This window comes from Salmo salar, chromosome 18 (genome assembly GCF_965601325.2).
Source record: "Salmo salar chromosome 18, fSalSal1, whole genome shotgun sequence".
Classification (NCBI taxonomy): Eukaryota; Metazoa; Chordata; class Actinopteri; order Salmoniformes; family Salmonidae; genus Salmo; species Salmo salar.
In genome coordinates this window covers 31,632,619-31,648,734 of record NC_138308.1, presented here as the reverse complement: position 1 = coordinate 31,648,734, position 16,116 = coordinate 31,632,619, and the positions used below count along the sequence as shown (strand labels likewise).

At 44.5% G+C, this 16,116-nt stretch overlaps 1 protein-coding gene and 1 pseudogene across 3 annotated transcripts in view; one reads left to right on the top strand and one right to left on the bottom strand.

Annotated features, from left to right (window-relative positions):
* LOC106577185 (methylcytosine dioxygenase TET2) overlaps positions 1 to 1,096 on the bottom strand; it is a 213,556-nt gene extending 212,460 nt beyond the window's left edge. For both annotated transcript variants that reach the window (XM_014155010.3, XM_014155012.3), the window contains exon 1: positions 818 to 1,096. The gene's annotated coding sequence lies outside the window, so the exon portion shown is untranslated. The remainder of the gene's footprint in view (positions 1 to 817) is intronic.
* A 378-nt stretch (positions 1,097 to 1,474) lies between these two features.
* Positions 1,475 to 7,844, top strand: LOC106577186 (mitochondrial coenzyme A transporter SLC25A16-like; annotated as a pseudogene). The gene is made up of 8 exons (XR_006760572.1): positions 1,475 to 1,810; positions 2,226 to 2,360; positions 4,346 to 4,868; positions 5,063 to 5,184; positions 5,317 to 5,368; positions 5,531 to 5,659; positions 5,717 to 6,241; positions 6,851 to 7,844. The product of XR_006760572.1 is annotated as a mitochondrial coenzyme A transporter SLC25A16-like (transcript).
* The last annotated feature ends 8,272 nt before the right edge of the window (positions 7,845 to 16,116 follow it).

Genomic DNA, 16,116 nt, shown 5'->3' with positions numbered 1-16,116 from the left:
CATGGTGTTGCATTCGGGCAATGAAGCGTGTGACTGCAAATAGAACATGTATGAGGTATCAGGTGTAACTATATGGGTTAGTTGTATAGTGTTGAAGATTGTCGAGTTACCAGCCGTCTTTCACTTTCAACTGATCATGTTCAATAAACTCGCCTTGTGAGCCCACTTTAGGCTACTGCAGTTTTCCCTACTGTGTCCCTTTAACGAAAGGAATGGCGCTGGGCCTGCCGTGCCAAATACGGTCCGTATTTGGCTTAGCCGACTAAACAGTTTACAACACACAACACCTTGTCAAAGCAATGATCCGTGAAGTAGAGACATGCTTATTACCATGTAGTTAACAGATTACACAATAACCATGTCCTATAAATAAATGATTCATTGCAATATCAATAATAGATTTGTATTATTAATCAATATGCTAAAATCTCCAAACGCTCCTTCTGCTTCCGCATGGCGGTGGTATTTATTTTATATTTAGGCTAAGCCATTTAACAGTTAAAAGGCAGAAGTGAAGCCCTTTAAAAAGTACAGGCTATCACACAACACCGGACTTGGCTCGCGGCCTACTTTTTTACTGCAAGAGTTTCGGACGGAAGCGTAATGACAATGTTGTAACCAGCTTGCAACACTTTTTGCCGCGTCGAGTAGATTTTCTTGCACTTGACCAAATGTCGGAAAAATATCGAGTATTTGACACTAGTGGCATTGGATGGCTGACTAAGCTATTCGTGAATGTCACAAATAACATACGTGTTGTTGGTTTAGATGTTATTTACACGTTGACTTTAAAAGGCAGCTCAAATACTTTACATACCAGAGAGACAGTTGCACTGTCTGAATTGCTAATAATATTCCACTCCTGATAGACACTGACGATCATTGTATTGGTTTCACTCGGAAAATATGGCAGGTTAGTAGCTCTTCTTTACAACGCTGATACATTGACTCAATCTACCAATACTGTATTTATCAAACATCTATATAGCCATACTGAATAAAACACAATTTATAGCGTAAATCCTTCTTGTGTCAATCCATTCGGGGAAGCCCTCTCTCCCTCCTCTCCCAGACGCGACCTACTGTCTCGAGTCAACTCAGCTCTGGAGTGAAGGGTCTTTGGGAAAACCTGGAATGGAGCATTTGTCTACTTTCTCTAATGAGTAGAGGTAACAAACTACTATCAAACTACTTCAAACCCTAGATAACCTTTAACAAGCTAATGTTTTGCGTCATATTCTGTATGGTTTACAACTGTGTAATAATAACAGCTTTAAAAATATATTTCAGAACTGTGTAATAATAACACCTTTAAAAACACTAACCTGCTCCACACAAATACTATATGACCCTATATGTAGAAAATGATAAAGTGTTTAGGCAGTTGTTGACATATTATTAATTGACACATTTATGGTTTAATTATGCCATTTTTGTTATTTATCAATGACGTTATTCACATGCGACAGTGCGACACTCGATCTGTGCACATGAAGGGCAACAGTTAGTGATCATAAAAACATGTGCCTTAACCCTTCATACATACATTTAACCGGTAGCCAGTTGTTTTTTGTATTGCTGTTTGTCTAAGCACGTTTGGCTATTCTTTAGCTACGCGTTTCTCGCAAAAATAGTGACCGGAAACTGAACTCACAATTGTCGCTCGGTGAGGTTGTCTCAACGAGTGCCCGCTAGACAGGTTTCTTTGGGGAATCAGGAAGAGATGGAGGCTACCTGCAAATGCTAACGCGCCGCTAGCGAGATCCGTTTTGCAACGTTTGTTCATCTGACAGTGTTGACCTTGCAGTGGGTAAAATGGCTAATATAAGTTATTAGTACAGCAACAGTCGATTGAACTGTGAGTCAGTGTTTGAACAGTCCATTCAATAGTAGAGATTGGAAATTGTAGCTAGTTGACTAGTTAACGTTAATCTGCTAGTAACGGTAGCACGATAACTCGACTTCAATGACAGCTAGCTACTACTAGCTCTTTTTTAGTTTTGATACGTAACTAGCCAGCTAACCAAACTATGTCTTGATTATACATTGTTTCAGTGATCAACAGCTTACAACGTTATGCCTCACATCATTATGTGTCTCTCAAGGCAAGGCAGAATGTCAGTGTTAGTAAGTTATATTGGTGGTCTGATGATGACCTCGAGCGTTGTCCTTTTTAATGCTGGGTGAGAATGTCATGTAGCTGTTGTGTTTTTTTCTTTGCATAGTTATGGATGCATTCGGGTCCTGATTGAACTCACACATCATGGCAATGGATGCTGCAGTCTCCATCTGTGGTCGTCCTGTGATCCCCAACCACACTCAGGCGGACTATCACTTTGTCCGTTCCTTCGTAGCTGGAGGTAAGGGCGGCTGCAGACTTCACTAGTGATGATAATACAGAAATACAATACAGAACATACAGTAGTACACATCCAGTGACACAAACCCTGGTTCTGATGCGCTGCATAGTGTGCAGGCAATTCATCCGGCAATAACAGACTACTATCATCGAAATGAATGGGTAAACCTCACCAGAGATCCAGAAGAAATGGGTATATGTCTACAGAGTTCTGACAGCTTAAACGTCTAGACGTTGGCAGAGCGACATAGGTATAATGAGTTTGTGGGTAGTTTTCACAGACCCAGATTAAGCTGACTTGTATTGGACCTGCATTAAAAAGCCTGCTAGATGGAGATTCTTTACTGAAAGTGCATTTTAGTCCAGGACTAAGCTTAAAGCTGAAATCCACACCACTGTTCAGTCAGCATCAGGTGAAACCGCACCACTGTTCAGTCAGCGTCAGGTGAAACAGCACCACTGTTCAGTCAGCATCAGGTGAAACAGCACCACTGTTCAGTCAGCATCAGGTGAAACAGCACCACTGTTCAGTCAGCGTCAGGTGAAACAGCACCACTGTTCAGTCAGCATCAGGTGAAACAGCACCACTGTTCAGTCAGCGTCAGGTGAAACAGCACCACTGTTCAGTCAGCGTCAGGTGAAACAGCACCACTGTTCAGTCAGCGTCAGGTGAAACAGCACCACTGTTCAGTCAGCATCAGGTGAAACAGCACCACTGTTCAGTCAGCATCAGGTGAAACCGCACCACTGTTCAGTCAGCGTCAGGTGAAACCGCACCACTGTTCAGTCAGCATCAGGTGAAACAGCACCACTGTTCAGTCAGCATCAGGTGAAACCGCACCACTGTTCAGTCAGCGTCAGGTGAAACCGCACCACTGTTCAGTCAGCATCAGGTGAAACAGCACCACTGTTCAGTCAGCATCAGGTGAAACAGCACCACTGTTCAGTCAGCGTCAGGTGAAACAGCACCACTGTTCAGTCAGCATCAGGTGAAACAGCACCACTGTTCAGTCAGCATCAGGTGAAACAGCACCACTGTTCAGTCAGCATCAGGTGAAACAGCACCACTGTTCAGTCAGCGTCAGGTGAAACAGCACCACTGTTCAGTCAGCATCAGGTGAAACAGCACCACTGTTCAGTCAGCATCAGGTGAAACAGCACCACTGTTCAGTCAGCATCAGGTGAAACAGCACCACTGTTCAGTCAGCGTCAGGTGAAACAGCACCACTGTTCACCCCCAGCGCATTTGTAATTGTTTTTGTGTTGTTGATGAAACGGAGGAGAGGAGCATCCAGAATTCTGGGGAAACAAAATGGCGTGCAATGATGTCCGAGGGAAAGAAACATGTTGGTTGTTTGTTGCATAAATGGCTGGATACCAGCTTTAATACAGGTTAGGGAAACTGGCACTGAATGTGCAGGTTTTTATTTATATACAAATATAGATATGGTGCCTGGAGAAGTCACATGACGGTGGTCAATGTCTGTTGTCTATACAGTAGATACGGTGCCTGGAGAAGTCACATGACGGTGGTCAAGGTCTGTTGTCTATACAGTAGATACGGTGCCTGGAGAAGTCACATGACGGTGGTCAAGGTCTGTTGTCTATACAGTAGATACGGTGCCTGGAGAAGTCACATGACGGTGGTCAAGATCTGTTGTCTATACAGTAGATACGGTGCCTGGAGGTCTGTTGCTATAACTGTTAGTGTATCATCATCCATCTGCCAGTTATATTGAGGCTATTACTCTGTACTATCTGTAACTAAGATTGTCTTATTAGTCAGATGTTGAACATGGGAAGAAACCCCATGACCTGTCCAAAGTGATGTAATATGCATTTATCCAAACGAACATGTTTAGGGTCTGGGTTGAGCAAATTCTCATCCAACAGATAATTCTTCAGATTAATCTAATGGTTATTTTACTTAGTCTAGCCCAGATATGCTCATGTTGAGGGTGTCTGTATCTGTCTGAGTGTGTTTAGGTGTAGCAGGATGATGTGCCAAATACACCATCGCTCCTTTGGACAGAGTGAAGATCTTACTGTAAGCCAACAGTCCCCACAACAAAGACCTGGGTAAGATCTGGATAACTCTGCTGCAGTGGAAGTGTTACTGAACATGTAAACATGTCTGTCTTTTGTCAGTTGGTTTGTCATTGTCACTCATGTATCCCCCCTCCCATGGAAATCTGACACTGGTTTTCCTTGTTCTCACACCTGGTTGCAGCGAAAACGAAACTATGACATCCCTCCACACAATTATCTCTTGCTTATTTCTCTCCTTCACGCTCTCTCCCCTCCCTCTCTCCTCGAGGTGTGGTAGCTACTCTCCGTGTCATGCCAAGGAAGGAGGGTTACCTGGGGCTTTATAAAGGCAATGGGCCCATGATGGTCAGGATATTTCCCTACGGAGCTATCCAGTTCATGGCCTTTGACAAATACAAGAAGATCCTTAGTTAACAGCTGGGCGTCTCTGGACACATCCACATGGTCGGTTCTATGGCAGGTGAGAGAAGATCAGTGGTGAAAAGGACCTCTTTCATGGTGGAGAGGGAGGATCCAGAAAAGACAAAAGGAGGCTTGTATAATGCAGAGAAGATACTTCCTCACTCCTGATTATTTTTCCACAACAATAGTTTCAACAAAACGCCAACAGTTGTTGTTGAGTATATTTTATCTTACCATGTTATTGTTGCTCAGGGATGACAGCAGTGATATGTACGTACCCTCTTGATGTGATCAGAGCCTGTCTGGCTTACTAGATGAAAGGACACCATCGCTACACGGGCATCAGAAATGCCTTCCAGACCATATACCTAAAGGTATGCTATTTTATTTGTTCTGACATATCCCTTTATTTGTCTTTCAGTTTTACATTCAACCTGTTACCTGTGTTTGTGTTTCTCATTAACTGATGCTCAGTGGTGGTGTTTATTTTTTATATTTAAAGGAAGGAGGCATCCCTGGGACAGATCCCAACCCTTATAGGCATGACTCCATATGCAGGTGAACACACACAAACACACGGTGTTGTGACTAACTTTTTGTCCAGTTCATTGTGGGCCTCATTTGTTTTGTCCTCTGCCCTCCCTCCCTCCCTCCCTCCCTCCCTCCCTCCCTCCCTCCCTCCCTCCCTCCCTCCCTCCCTCCCTCCCTCCCTCCCTCCAGGGTTCTTGTTCTTTACCTTCAGCACGTTGAAGACTTCCGTCCTCAGACAACCCAGAGGTGCTGATGCTGAAGACCCACGTCAACCTGCTCTGTGGAAGGGGTGGCCGGAGCTATCGCACAGACCATATCATAGGTTGATTGATTGACTGATTGGGTGTTTGACTGATGGATTGATTGGTTTTAAAGACCTACCCTATTCTCCTCTCCCTGTTCCCCACTTTTCTTCTACCTCTACATGTCTTCTCTACCTGTTCGCCTCTTCTCCTCTCCCTCTTCCCCCTTCTCTTCTCCATCTCCTCTACATGTTCTTCTCTTCTCCACTCCCTGTTCACCTCTTCTTCGTCTCCTCTACTTGTTCGCCTCTTCTCCTCTCCCTCTTCCCCCTTCTCTTCTCCATCTCCTCTACATGTTCTTCTCTTCTCCACTCCCTGTTCACCTCTTCTTCGTCTCCTCTACTTGTTCTTCTCTTCTCCTCTCCCTCTTCCCCCTTCTCTTCTCCATCTCCTCTACATGTTCTTCTCTTCTCCACTCCCTGTTCACCTCTTCTTTGTCTCCTCTACCTGTTCTTCTCCTCTCCCTGTTCCCCCCTTCTCTTCTCTGTCTCCTGTCCAGAGTACTCCTCTTCTCCGTCTCCTCTCCCAGCTATCCTCTGGATGTTGCCAGGAGGAGGATGCAGTTAGGAGTGGTGCTTCCTGAATCTGACAAATGTCGGTAAGTGGTGCCATTTAACCCTTCCTCTCCAAACACAGGGCTCTTATTAAAAAAAAGTATATACCCCTGCACATATAATCTAATGTATTACGATCTGAAAGGCAAAAGGACCCTGTTTGAATACTTAGAAAAATCACTTGGCAATAGGAGTTTTGTGGAGTGTGGGTATTATTGAGTCGTGCCTTGCCATGCAGTCATGAGTGAACATGGTTGGTCCTCAAGGAGACTACAGCATACCAGGCCTGCCTTTCACAGGTCACCCTGCTGCACCGTGGCAGTGGAATTACTCCAGCACCTGATACTCTGTAATGATTTACTAGACAACCTCCTCACACAGTAACTCAACAGTCTTACTCTATGTTCTACTCCATACAATGAGGGCTTGTGTGTCTGATGATGTCATTCCCGAGCCTGTGTGTATGTCTCTGTCTGAATTAGCCAGCCAAACAGACTGGCACTGGCAGAATAACCTGTTCCAAACATCTCTAACGGATTTTTATATTTTATTACCATGTAAGTAACATATTACAATGTAATTGATAAATACATTGCTGCTAAGCACTGTAAAATAAAGCATAACTTTGTCTTCCCACTTGTCTCCCTCTACAGTACCCTGACCAAGACTCTTGAGTATGTATACAGTCAGTATGGGGTGAAGAAGGGTCTGTACAGAGGCCTGTCTCTCAACTACATCTGCTGTGTGCCCTCACAGGCTGTGGCCTTTTTCACCTATGAGTTGATGAAGCAAACCCTCCACCTCAACTAGCTGCTCCCTCACCATCCACCTCCACCCTTCATCTCTGCATAGCGGGAATGAGACACGTTCACTGGGGATAAACGTTCTGAAATGTTTAGAAAGATCCCTAGCAGCTGTCTATCTCAAAACAGCCTGACTGAGAGTGTTCTCTGGGGCTATATGTTCTGAAATGTTAAGGGAATATTGCCTATTAGATATGTTCATTTTGCCCTAGTAAACGTTTTCAGTTTTAAGGAGGTCGGCTTCCATTCGGAGGTGTTGACCCCTGCTATCAGAGGCGGCCATTGTGGCTCAGCCACTGGAGCCGAGCCGAGCCTAGTAGCTGCTTACCCCAGTCGGAAAGCAGAGGAATGCTAGGCACTGGGCCCCATGGCAGTGCTAATCCAGTGCCCATGTCTGTGTCTGTTCCTATAATGTTGTGCTGAAACCAACCGCCAAACCTGTGGCTTGGCTTTGGACAACACCCCGGCAACTATTGCCATGGATACCTATAGACAATGGCTTCTTCCTCCGCTTCGATGGGCGGCTATGGGCAATGAACCCCTAACAACACTCGTTGGTAATGCCATAAAAACCCAATTCTGTACACTGCCCCCCACCCTACCCCACCACCCGCTCCTAAGAAGTCACCCAGCCAATGATGGAGGGGAAAGTCACACTGGACAATCTGGCTTATCCAATCGGAGGCCTTCTTTTCATCATGTACCTACCTGACACTGTTTGTTGTGAGTACAAATCTAGACACATAATGAGACAAGGATTTAAATGTGTAGTATGTCAGTTATAAGAGTGAAGATTCTAGGACAACTATAAAATATTTAATGAGAATAAAGAAACACTCCCCAAGCTTGTGTTGAACACAGAACTGTACTTTTTGAGCAGCCTAAGTTTAATAGAATCCCAATGATAAAATCCCACATCACATCAGTTTGTTCAAAACTGAACATCATTCATTTTTATTTTGATACTCCCCCAAAAAGTCTTATTGTCTGACATCGAAACATGTTTGCTTTCTAATTTGTTCACCCCATGCAGTTTAACAGATGTGTCTCTGTAGGAGTGTTGTCTTTGGTATTGGCTATGTGTGTGTGTGTGTGTGTGTGTGTGTGTGTGTGTGTGTGTGTGTGTGTGTGTGTGTGTGTGTGTGTGTGTGTGTGTGTGTGTGTGTGTGTTAAAGCATCCATTCAGGTTTCAGTGTGTCTTTTGTCTATGGTGCAGGTTAGATTCAGGGTATGAGGCAGTGATGTACTATTGTAGCGTGCAGAAACAGTTATGTCTCATTCTAATGATGGTGTGTATCTACCGGGAGGATTTTGAATTTATAGAGATTTGTGTCTATGAGAGAGTCCAAGGGACTAGTTTCCAGTAGGGTTGCAAAATTTAACTTTCCCAAAATGCCCAGGTTTCCCAGAAATCCCAGGTACAGGATTGAAATGGAACACGTTGGAATTTTGGGAAACTTACCTACCAGAAGATGGTTTTGACATTGTTCCTGTCAGATGACCATGAACTGATGTATGGACTGACGGCGGTGGTTCTAACGTATGTTATATTTGCTTCCGTCTACATTTCCTGTGTTCAGGTGTGTGTAGAAAGAGTTTGTCAGCTACTGAGATCTAGACACTAGCATAAAAAATACATGTAAGATGGTGCTATATAATTTGAAGCACCCAAATGGAAACCTGAGTTAAGCACTTCAGGAAGAAACTTGCACTTCGAAGCCTTGATGTTGATTAAGGCAGCCCCCCGCACCTCTCTGCTTCAGAGGGGTTGGGTTAAATGCAGAAGACACATTTCAGATGAACGCATTCAGTTGTACAACTAGGTATCCCCCTTTCCTTTTCCTCTTTTGTGTTTATTTATGATAGTGTAGTATGACTCAGGCCACAAGGGGTCAGAAACGAGTCCGTAATATGTTTACCCACAACAACAGTCTGTAGCCTGCCCTGGATGTAACTGGACTTTACATTACCATGCTGAATCAAAATCAAATAATGTATTTATCACATGCGCCGAATACAATAGGTGTAGGCCGTACCGTTAAAGGCTTACTTGCAAGCCCTTAACCAATAATGCAGGGTTTTAACAAAGTAAGAGAAAATGTGCTAAATAAACTAAAGGAAAGATAGTAACACAATAAAATAACAATAATGAGGCTATGTACAAAGCCTTCAAACCCACTACTACAGAGATTTCTGTAATCTGTTCAGTCCATGTGTTATCATGATGATCCCCACACTGGAGTGCCTTATGAACATGGACCCTGTTCTTATCTTGTTAAGCCAAATGATGTAAGGAAATAGGAAGTCATAAGTACGCTACCGGTCAAAAGTTTTACAACACCTACTCATTCAAGGGTTTTTCTTTATTTGTACTATTTTGTACATTGTAGAATAATAGTGAAGACGTCAAAACTATGAAATAACAAATCAAATTTTATTTGTCTCATGCGCCGAATACAACAGGTGTAGACCTTACAGTGAAATGCTTACTTACAAGCCCTTAACCAACAATGCAGTTTTAAGAAAATACAAAAAAAAGAGATTACAATAACAAATAATTAAAGAGCAACGGTAAATAACAATAGCGAGGCTATATACTGGGGGTACCGGTACAGAGTCAATGTGCGGGAGCACCGGTGTTGAGGTAATTGAGGTAATATGTACATGTAGGTAGAGTTATTAAAGTGACTATGTATTGATATTAACAGAGTAGCAGCAGTGTAGAAGGGGGGCAATGCAAATAGTCTGGGTAGCCATTTGATTAGCTGTTCAGGAGTCTTATGGCTTGGGGGTAGAAGCTGTTTATAAGCCTCTTGGACCGAGACTTAGCGCTTTGGTACCGCTTGCCGTGCGGTAGCAGGCCTTCCTCTGACACCACCTGGTATAGAGGTCCTGGAAAGCAGGAAGCTTGGCCCCAGTGATGTACTGGGCCATATGTACTACCCTCTGTAGTGCCTTGCGGTCGGAGGCCGAGCAATTGCCATACCAAGCAGTGATGCAACCCATCAGGATGCTCTCGATGGTGCAGCTGTAGAACCTTTTGAGGATCTGGGGACCCATGCCAAATCTTTTCAGTCTCCTGAGGGGGAATAGGTTTTGCCGTGCCCTCTTCACAACTGTCTTGGTGTGTTTGGACCGTGATCGTTTGTTGGTGATGTGGACGGCAAGGAACTTGAAGCTTTCAACCTGTTCCACTACAGCCCCGTTGATGAGAATGGGGGCGTGCTCGGTCATCCTTTTCCTGCAGTCCACAATCATCTCCTTTTGTCTTGATCACATTGAGGGAGAGGTTGTTGTCCTTGCACCACATGGTCAGGTCTCTGACCTCCTCCCTATAGGCTGTCTCGTCGTTGTCGGTGATCAGGCTGTTGTGTCATCAGCAAACTTAATGATGGTGTTGGAGTCGTGCCTGGCCGTGCAATCATGAGTGAACAGGGAGTACAGGAGTGGACTGAGCACGCACCCCTGAGGGGCCCCCGTGTTGAGGATCAGCGTGGCGGATGTGTTGTTACCTACCCTTACCACCTTGGGGCGGCCCATCAAGAAGTCCAGGATCCAGTTGCAGAGGGAGGTGTTTAGCTTAGTGATGAACTTTGAGGGCACTATGGTGTTGAACGCTGAGCTGTAGTCAATGAATTGCATTCTCACATAGGTGTTCCTTTTGTCCAGGTGGGAAAGGGCAGTGTGGAGTGCAATATAAATTGTATCATCTGTGGATCTGTTGGGGCGGTATGCAAATTGGAGTGGGTCTAGGGTTTCTGGGATAATGGTGTTGTGAGCCATGACCAGCCTTTCAAAGCACTTCATAGCTACAGACGTGAGTCCTACGGGTCGGTAGTCATTTAGGCAGATTACCTTAGTGTTCTTGGGCACAGGGACTATGGTGGTCTGCTTGAAACATGTTGGTATTACAGACTCGGACAAGGAGAGGTTGAAAATGTCAGTGAAGACACTTGCCAGTTAGTCAGCGCATGCTCAGGGGTACACGTCCTGGTAATCCGTCTGGCCTTGCGGCCTTGTGAATGTTGACCTGTTTAAAGGTTTTACTCACATCGGCTGTGGAGAGCGTGATCACACAGCCGTCCGGAACAGCTGATGCTCTCATGCATGTTTCAGTGTTATTTTGCTTGTCTGGTAGGCTTGTGTCACTGGGTAGTTCTCAGTGGAATCATGTAGCACACATGGAATCATGTAGTAACCAAAAAAGTGTTAAATAAATCAAAATATATTTTATATTTGAGATTCTTCAAATAGCCACCCTTTGCCTTGATGACAGCTTTGCACACTCTTGGCATTCGCTCAATGAGGTAGTCACATGAGGTAGTCACCTGGAATGCATTTCAATTAACAGGTGTGCCTTGTTAAAAGTTAATTTGTGGAATTTCTTTCTTTCCTTCTTAATGCGTTTGAGCCAATCAGTTGTATTGTGACAAGGTAGGGGGGTATATAGAAGATAGTATGGACTTGGTCTTTTACCAAATAGGGCTATGGCAAGAACAGCTCAAATAAGTAAAGAGAAAAAAACAACAGTCCATCATTACTTTAAGACATGGTCAGTCAATACAGAACATTTCAAGAACTTTAAACGTTTCTTCAAGTGCAGTCGCAAAAACCATCAAGCGCTATGATGAAACTGGCTCTCATGAGGACCGCCTCAGGAATGTAAGACCCAGAGTTACCTCTGCTGCAGAGGATAAGTTCATTCGAGTTACCAGCCTCAGAAATTGCAGCCCAAATTAATGCTTCACAGAGTTCAAGTAACAGACACATCTCAACATCAACTGTTCAGAGGAGACTGTGATTCAGCCCTTCATGGTTGAATTGCTGAAAGAAACCACTAGTAAAGGACACCAATAAGAAGAAGAGACTTTCTTGGGCCAAGAAATACGAGCATTGGACATTAGACCAGTGTAAATCTGTCCTTTGGTCTGGAGTCCAAATTGGAGATTTTTGGTTCCAACCGCCTTGTCTTTGTGAGATGCTGTGTGGGTGAACGGATGATCTCCACATGTTCTATTTCCCACGTAAAGCATGGAGGAGGTGTTATGGTGTGGGGGTGCTTTGCTGGTGACACTGTCTGTGATTTACTTAGAATTCAAGGCACACTTAACCAGCATGGCTACCACAGCATTCTGCAGCGATACGCCATCACATCTGGTTTTAATAGTCTAAAGTCACTTCTTTTCCCAATCTGCACTCCTTCAGCTGCACTGAACGAGCTGGTTAGGTAAACACTACTTCCTGGTAGGCAGCTTCCATGCTGCTTTCAGCTATCCTGTGTTTTCAGATCAGTGCAGATGAAGGGGAGAAAATGGAGAGGATTTTGTTTTAGTGGACAATTTAAAATACATAACAAATGTACACCCGGCAACAGATACATACCATTAACTGTCAACGATATAAACAGACATTTGAAAGACTTGTTTCCATTGTGGTCCTCTTGAGGAGAGGAAGCCACTTCTTTTTTTTTTTTTTACTATTGAGATGTACCCTCAAACTTCCACGAAGGGGGAAGGGGCTATAAAAAAGATGAGGCCATACTCTCTTTGGAGCACTGATGCTCTGTCCCAATGCACATCTCTCCTATGGGAATGTTTACCACTGTCCCAATGCACATCTCTCCTATGGGAATGTTTACCACTGTCCCAATGCACACTTCTCCTATGGGAATGTTTACCAATGATTTCTCCCAGCCCACCCATGGCACAGTAGCTAAGCCCTTAGCCTTCACCTCTTAAGTCAATCTCAAAGATGCTCAGACTTTATTTTCTATGGTCTTTTGTACAAGATTTGTTATTTTGGCACTAGGAAACTTTATGCAATCGTTTTTTAAATTTATTTAACCTTTATTTAACTAGGCAAGTCGGTTAAGGACAAATTCTTATTTACAATGACGGCCTACCCCGGCCAAACCTGGACAACGCTATGCGCCGCCCTATGGGACTCCCAATCACAGCCGGATGTGATACAGCTTGGATTCGAACCAGGGACTGTAGTGACACCTCTTGCACTGAGATGCAGTGCCTTAGACCGCTACGCCACTCGAGAGCCGTGCTTAGTTGACTGAAACCAGGGTTATGTTCAGCAGTGTAAACGGGGGAGAAAACATTGTCAAATGACAGATTGAGGTAGCATCTCCTTTTCTGTTTCAAAGCGTTTCATCCCATTGAGGTGCCTGCTGAATGTGACCTTGTTGAAACAGTTTTGTGAATCCTATCATGGGTTTAAGACATGATTGTCTCAGTTAATGTATGTACTTAGGGTGAGATTGGTTGCATTGACAAGTGGAGCACCTGAGATGTCTGTATTGAATGTGTTTATTCTGTAGACCTAAACTATGCTGTTGAAACGCTACGGGTCAAAGTCCTTAGATCTACGCTTGTAACTCAAATGTTCATGTAAATCTTCATTAACATCATTACTTGGTTTAGGGTTAGGGCCAATTCCATTTCAATTCAGCTAATTCAGGAAGTAAACTGAAATCCCAATTCTAATTATCCTCATTGAAAAGCAATGAGAAGAATTGGAATTTATATGTCGGTTTACCTGCTGAATTGAAAAGGAATTGAGCCAAACCTTGTCAGAATTCAGGCCTAAAGGGAGCATATCAACTCACTGCCGCTCAATATATCCTGACAGTAGTCTACACATGACCTATCCTAGCCTGGTTATAACAGAATAAATAAACACTGCTCACCTTATTGTATGGACAATGTTGAGTACAGCATTATGTCTTGTGTAACCAGGCTAGAATCACCCTGTCTAAAGATCCGTTTATTTATGATCAATGTTTAATTCACAGTTACATTTTAGTCATTTACCAGACGCTCTTATCCAGAGCAACTTACAGTAGTGAATACATACATTTCATGCATTTATTTTTTGTACTGGCCCCCCGTGGGAATCGAACCCACAACCCTGGCATTGCACACACCATGCTCTACCAACTGAGCCACAGGGAAGGCCAGGAGGTTGGTCAGAATTGGTGTCAAGGGAGTCTGTAGTAGTTTCTGTGTCTTCCACTATTGTAGTGGTGATAGGTATGAAGTCTATTTCATAGCTATGTTATCCATGGAGGAGCTAACCTCACGACGGAAGTACCCTTTAAGTATTGGACCAGTTGTACGTGGTGTGATCATGGTTCATGACTTCTAGTAATTTTCCTCCTGAATGGAGGATTCTATTTATTAGTGACATGTGTGTTAACCATTGGAAGAGTGCACTGGAAATTCCCTTCCACGTGTTGCACTCTGAGTGACTCCGATGTCGCTGTTGTCAAGGGTGATTTGATTGGTTAGGTCTCTAACCTTCTTACTGATTGTAGCTGGACTGACTGTTGCTGGTATTGGTACTGGTACTCAAGGGGTCCAGTTATCCTACCGAGATGGACAAGTCCACTGGACTTCCTTTACGACCAGTGTGGTACACCTCAGTACTATCTTAGATGTGTTCTAAGATAATCCCCGTCTAGGGGCCTGTCTGCTGCTCACTGTTCTCATAGGGGAGTTTACAACTAGATTTGATTTATGCTCTGGCGGCCTTGTACGGTGTTGTCCGTAGTCTCGACCCCCCCCCCCCACCGGCCTCGATGAGGCTCATCATGGGTCTGGGATACTATTCCCCCCCTTTGTGTCTCGGGACCCTCCCACCAGCGGGTGGTGTTGGTGTCCGAGGCGCAAACGGAAAGGTCGGACCCTATGTATGAGTTGTCAGCGGCCGCATTGTTATGAGAATGGCTGTAACCTTTCAACCAAATCTCCTGGTGTTTGTGCTTCAAAACGCTCAGTGGCTGTCGAGGCATGTCAGTCACCACCGCGTCCGCGTGTGGCAACCTCTTCATTACCTGCGAACTGAGACAAGGATATCGGTCTGTGATATTGCTAAGTGTTTCACCAGTGGGAGTCATCGGGTAAGTTGCTGGACTGACGCCATTAGTGTCATTGTAAGGGGTGACAGTCCCCAACAAAGCGGAAGGTGTATCATCGGAAGCAGAGTATACTCTGCGCATCAATGTTTTTCTTGCTGAGACGGCCGCAGTGCTTGCGGAAGTGTCCGAAGGGCAAGAGAAGTTCATCTCAACTACCGTATTGCACGACCGCAAGGAGGAGGGAAGTTGCTTATTCACAGAGACAGCTGGCTCGAAATCATGAAAAGAATGGTCAATCAGGTTGGCTGATGGAATGTGTCGAGATATCGTAATATCTCCTTGGATCGGATTCTGCAACGAGGTTTCTAAACGTCTTTTTCCCAAGGGGTGCTTTGGACAGATACCCCTCGTGAATGACTGCGTTGCAGCTAGCGTTAGGGGAAGACAGTGTGGTCAGTGGAGAAGGCACTGTGGCCTGTGACCATACCTGGTTGGTTTTCCAATCCATCAATGGGAGTAACCGATCCATCAAGTCTGCTCCAAGTAGCAGAGGTACAGTTTTGAGGCTGGTAACATACACAGGGTGAACGAGCGATACGTCCTTGAAGTGTAGTTTCAGCATGACTCTCAATGTGAGAGGCGAGGTAGTTTGAGTGACCCCTCGAAGTGTAGTGTCGCATCGTTCCACTTTTAACTAACGTTTAGTTGGCTTCAAAGCCCTTTTGAGATCATCAAACAATGTTTGAGAGATGAGTGATATTGTCGCACCCGAATCAATTAGCGCATGACAAGTTAAGCAGTCCTGCAGGACTGTTTCAAGGTATGGCCGTTTAGATTCATGTTTAGTGGACATATTCCCCACAAAGTGGAGTGGTCGTTCGCAATGACGTGATGTGCCATTTCTGTTCAAGGTGGAAGCAGATTGACTTTTCCGATTTTGAGTGGGCTTGGCTTTAACGAAGCGTTTTACCTTTTTCTTCGCAACCTTGGTATCAGAGTCTATAGACAAAGCCCGGGGGCTTGTTTCTTGATCAAGCGGGCCCTGGATAGGGTCTTGAATGAGAGCGAGAGAAATTTGAACTTTAACGTCCTTGCTATGGGTGTTAATTCCTGCGGACCTGGTGTCCGGTAATTCCCCATCTAGACCTTGTGACTTATCTTTTACCCTTTTCTCAAATTGTTCTCGCTTTAGTTCTTCCCGTAGTGGAACTTCTGGAGAACAACCCTTTGTTACCCTTGTGCTCTGACA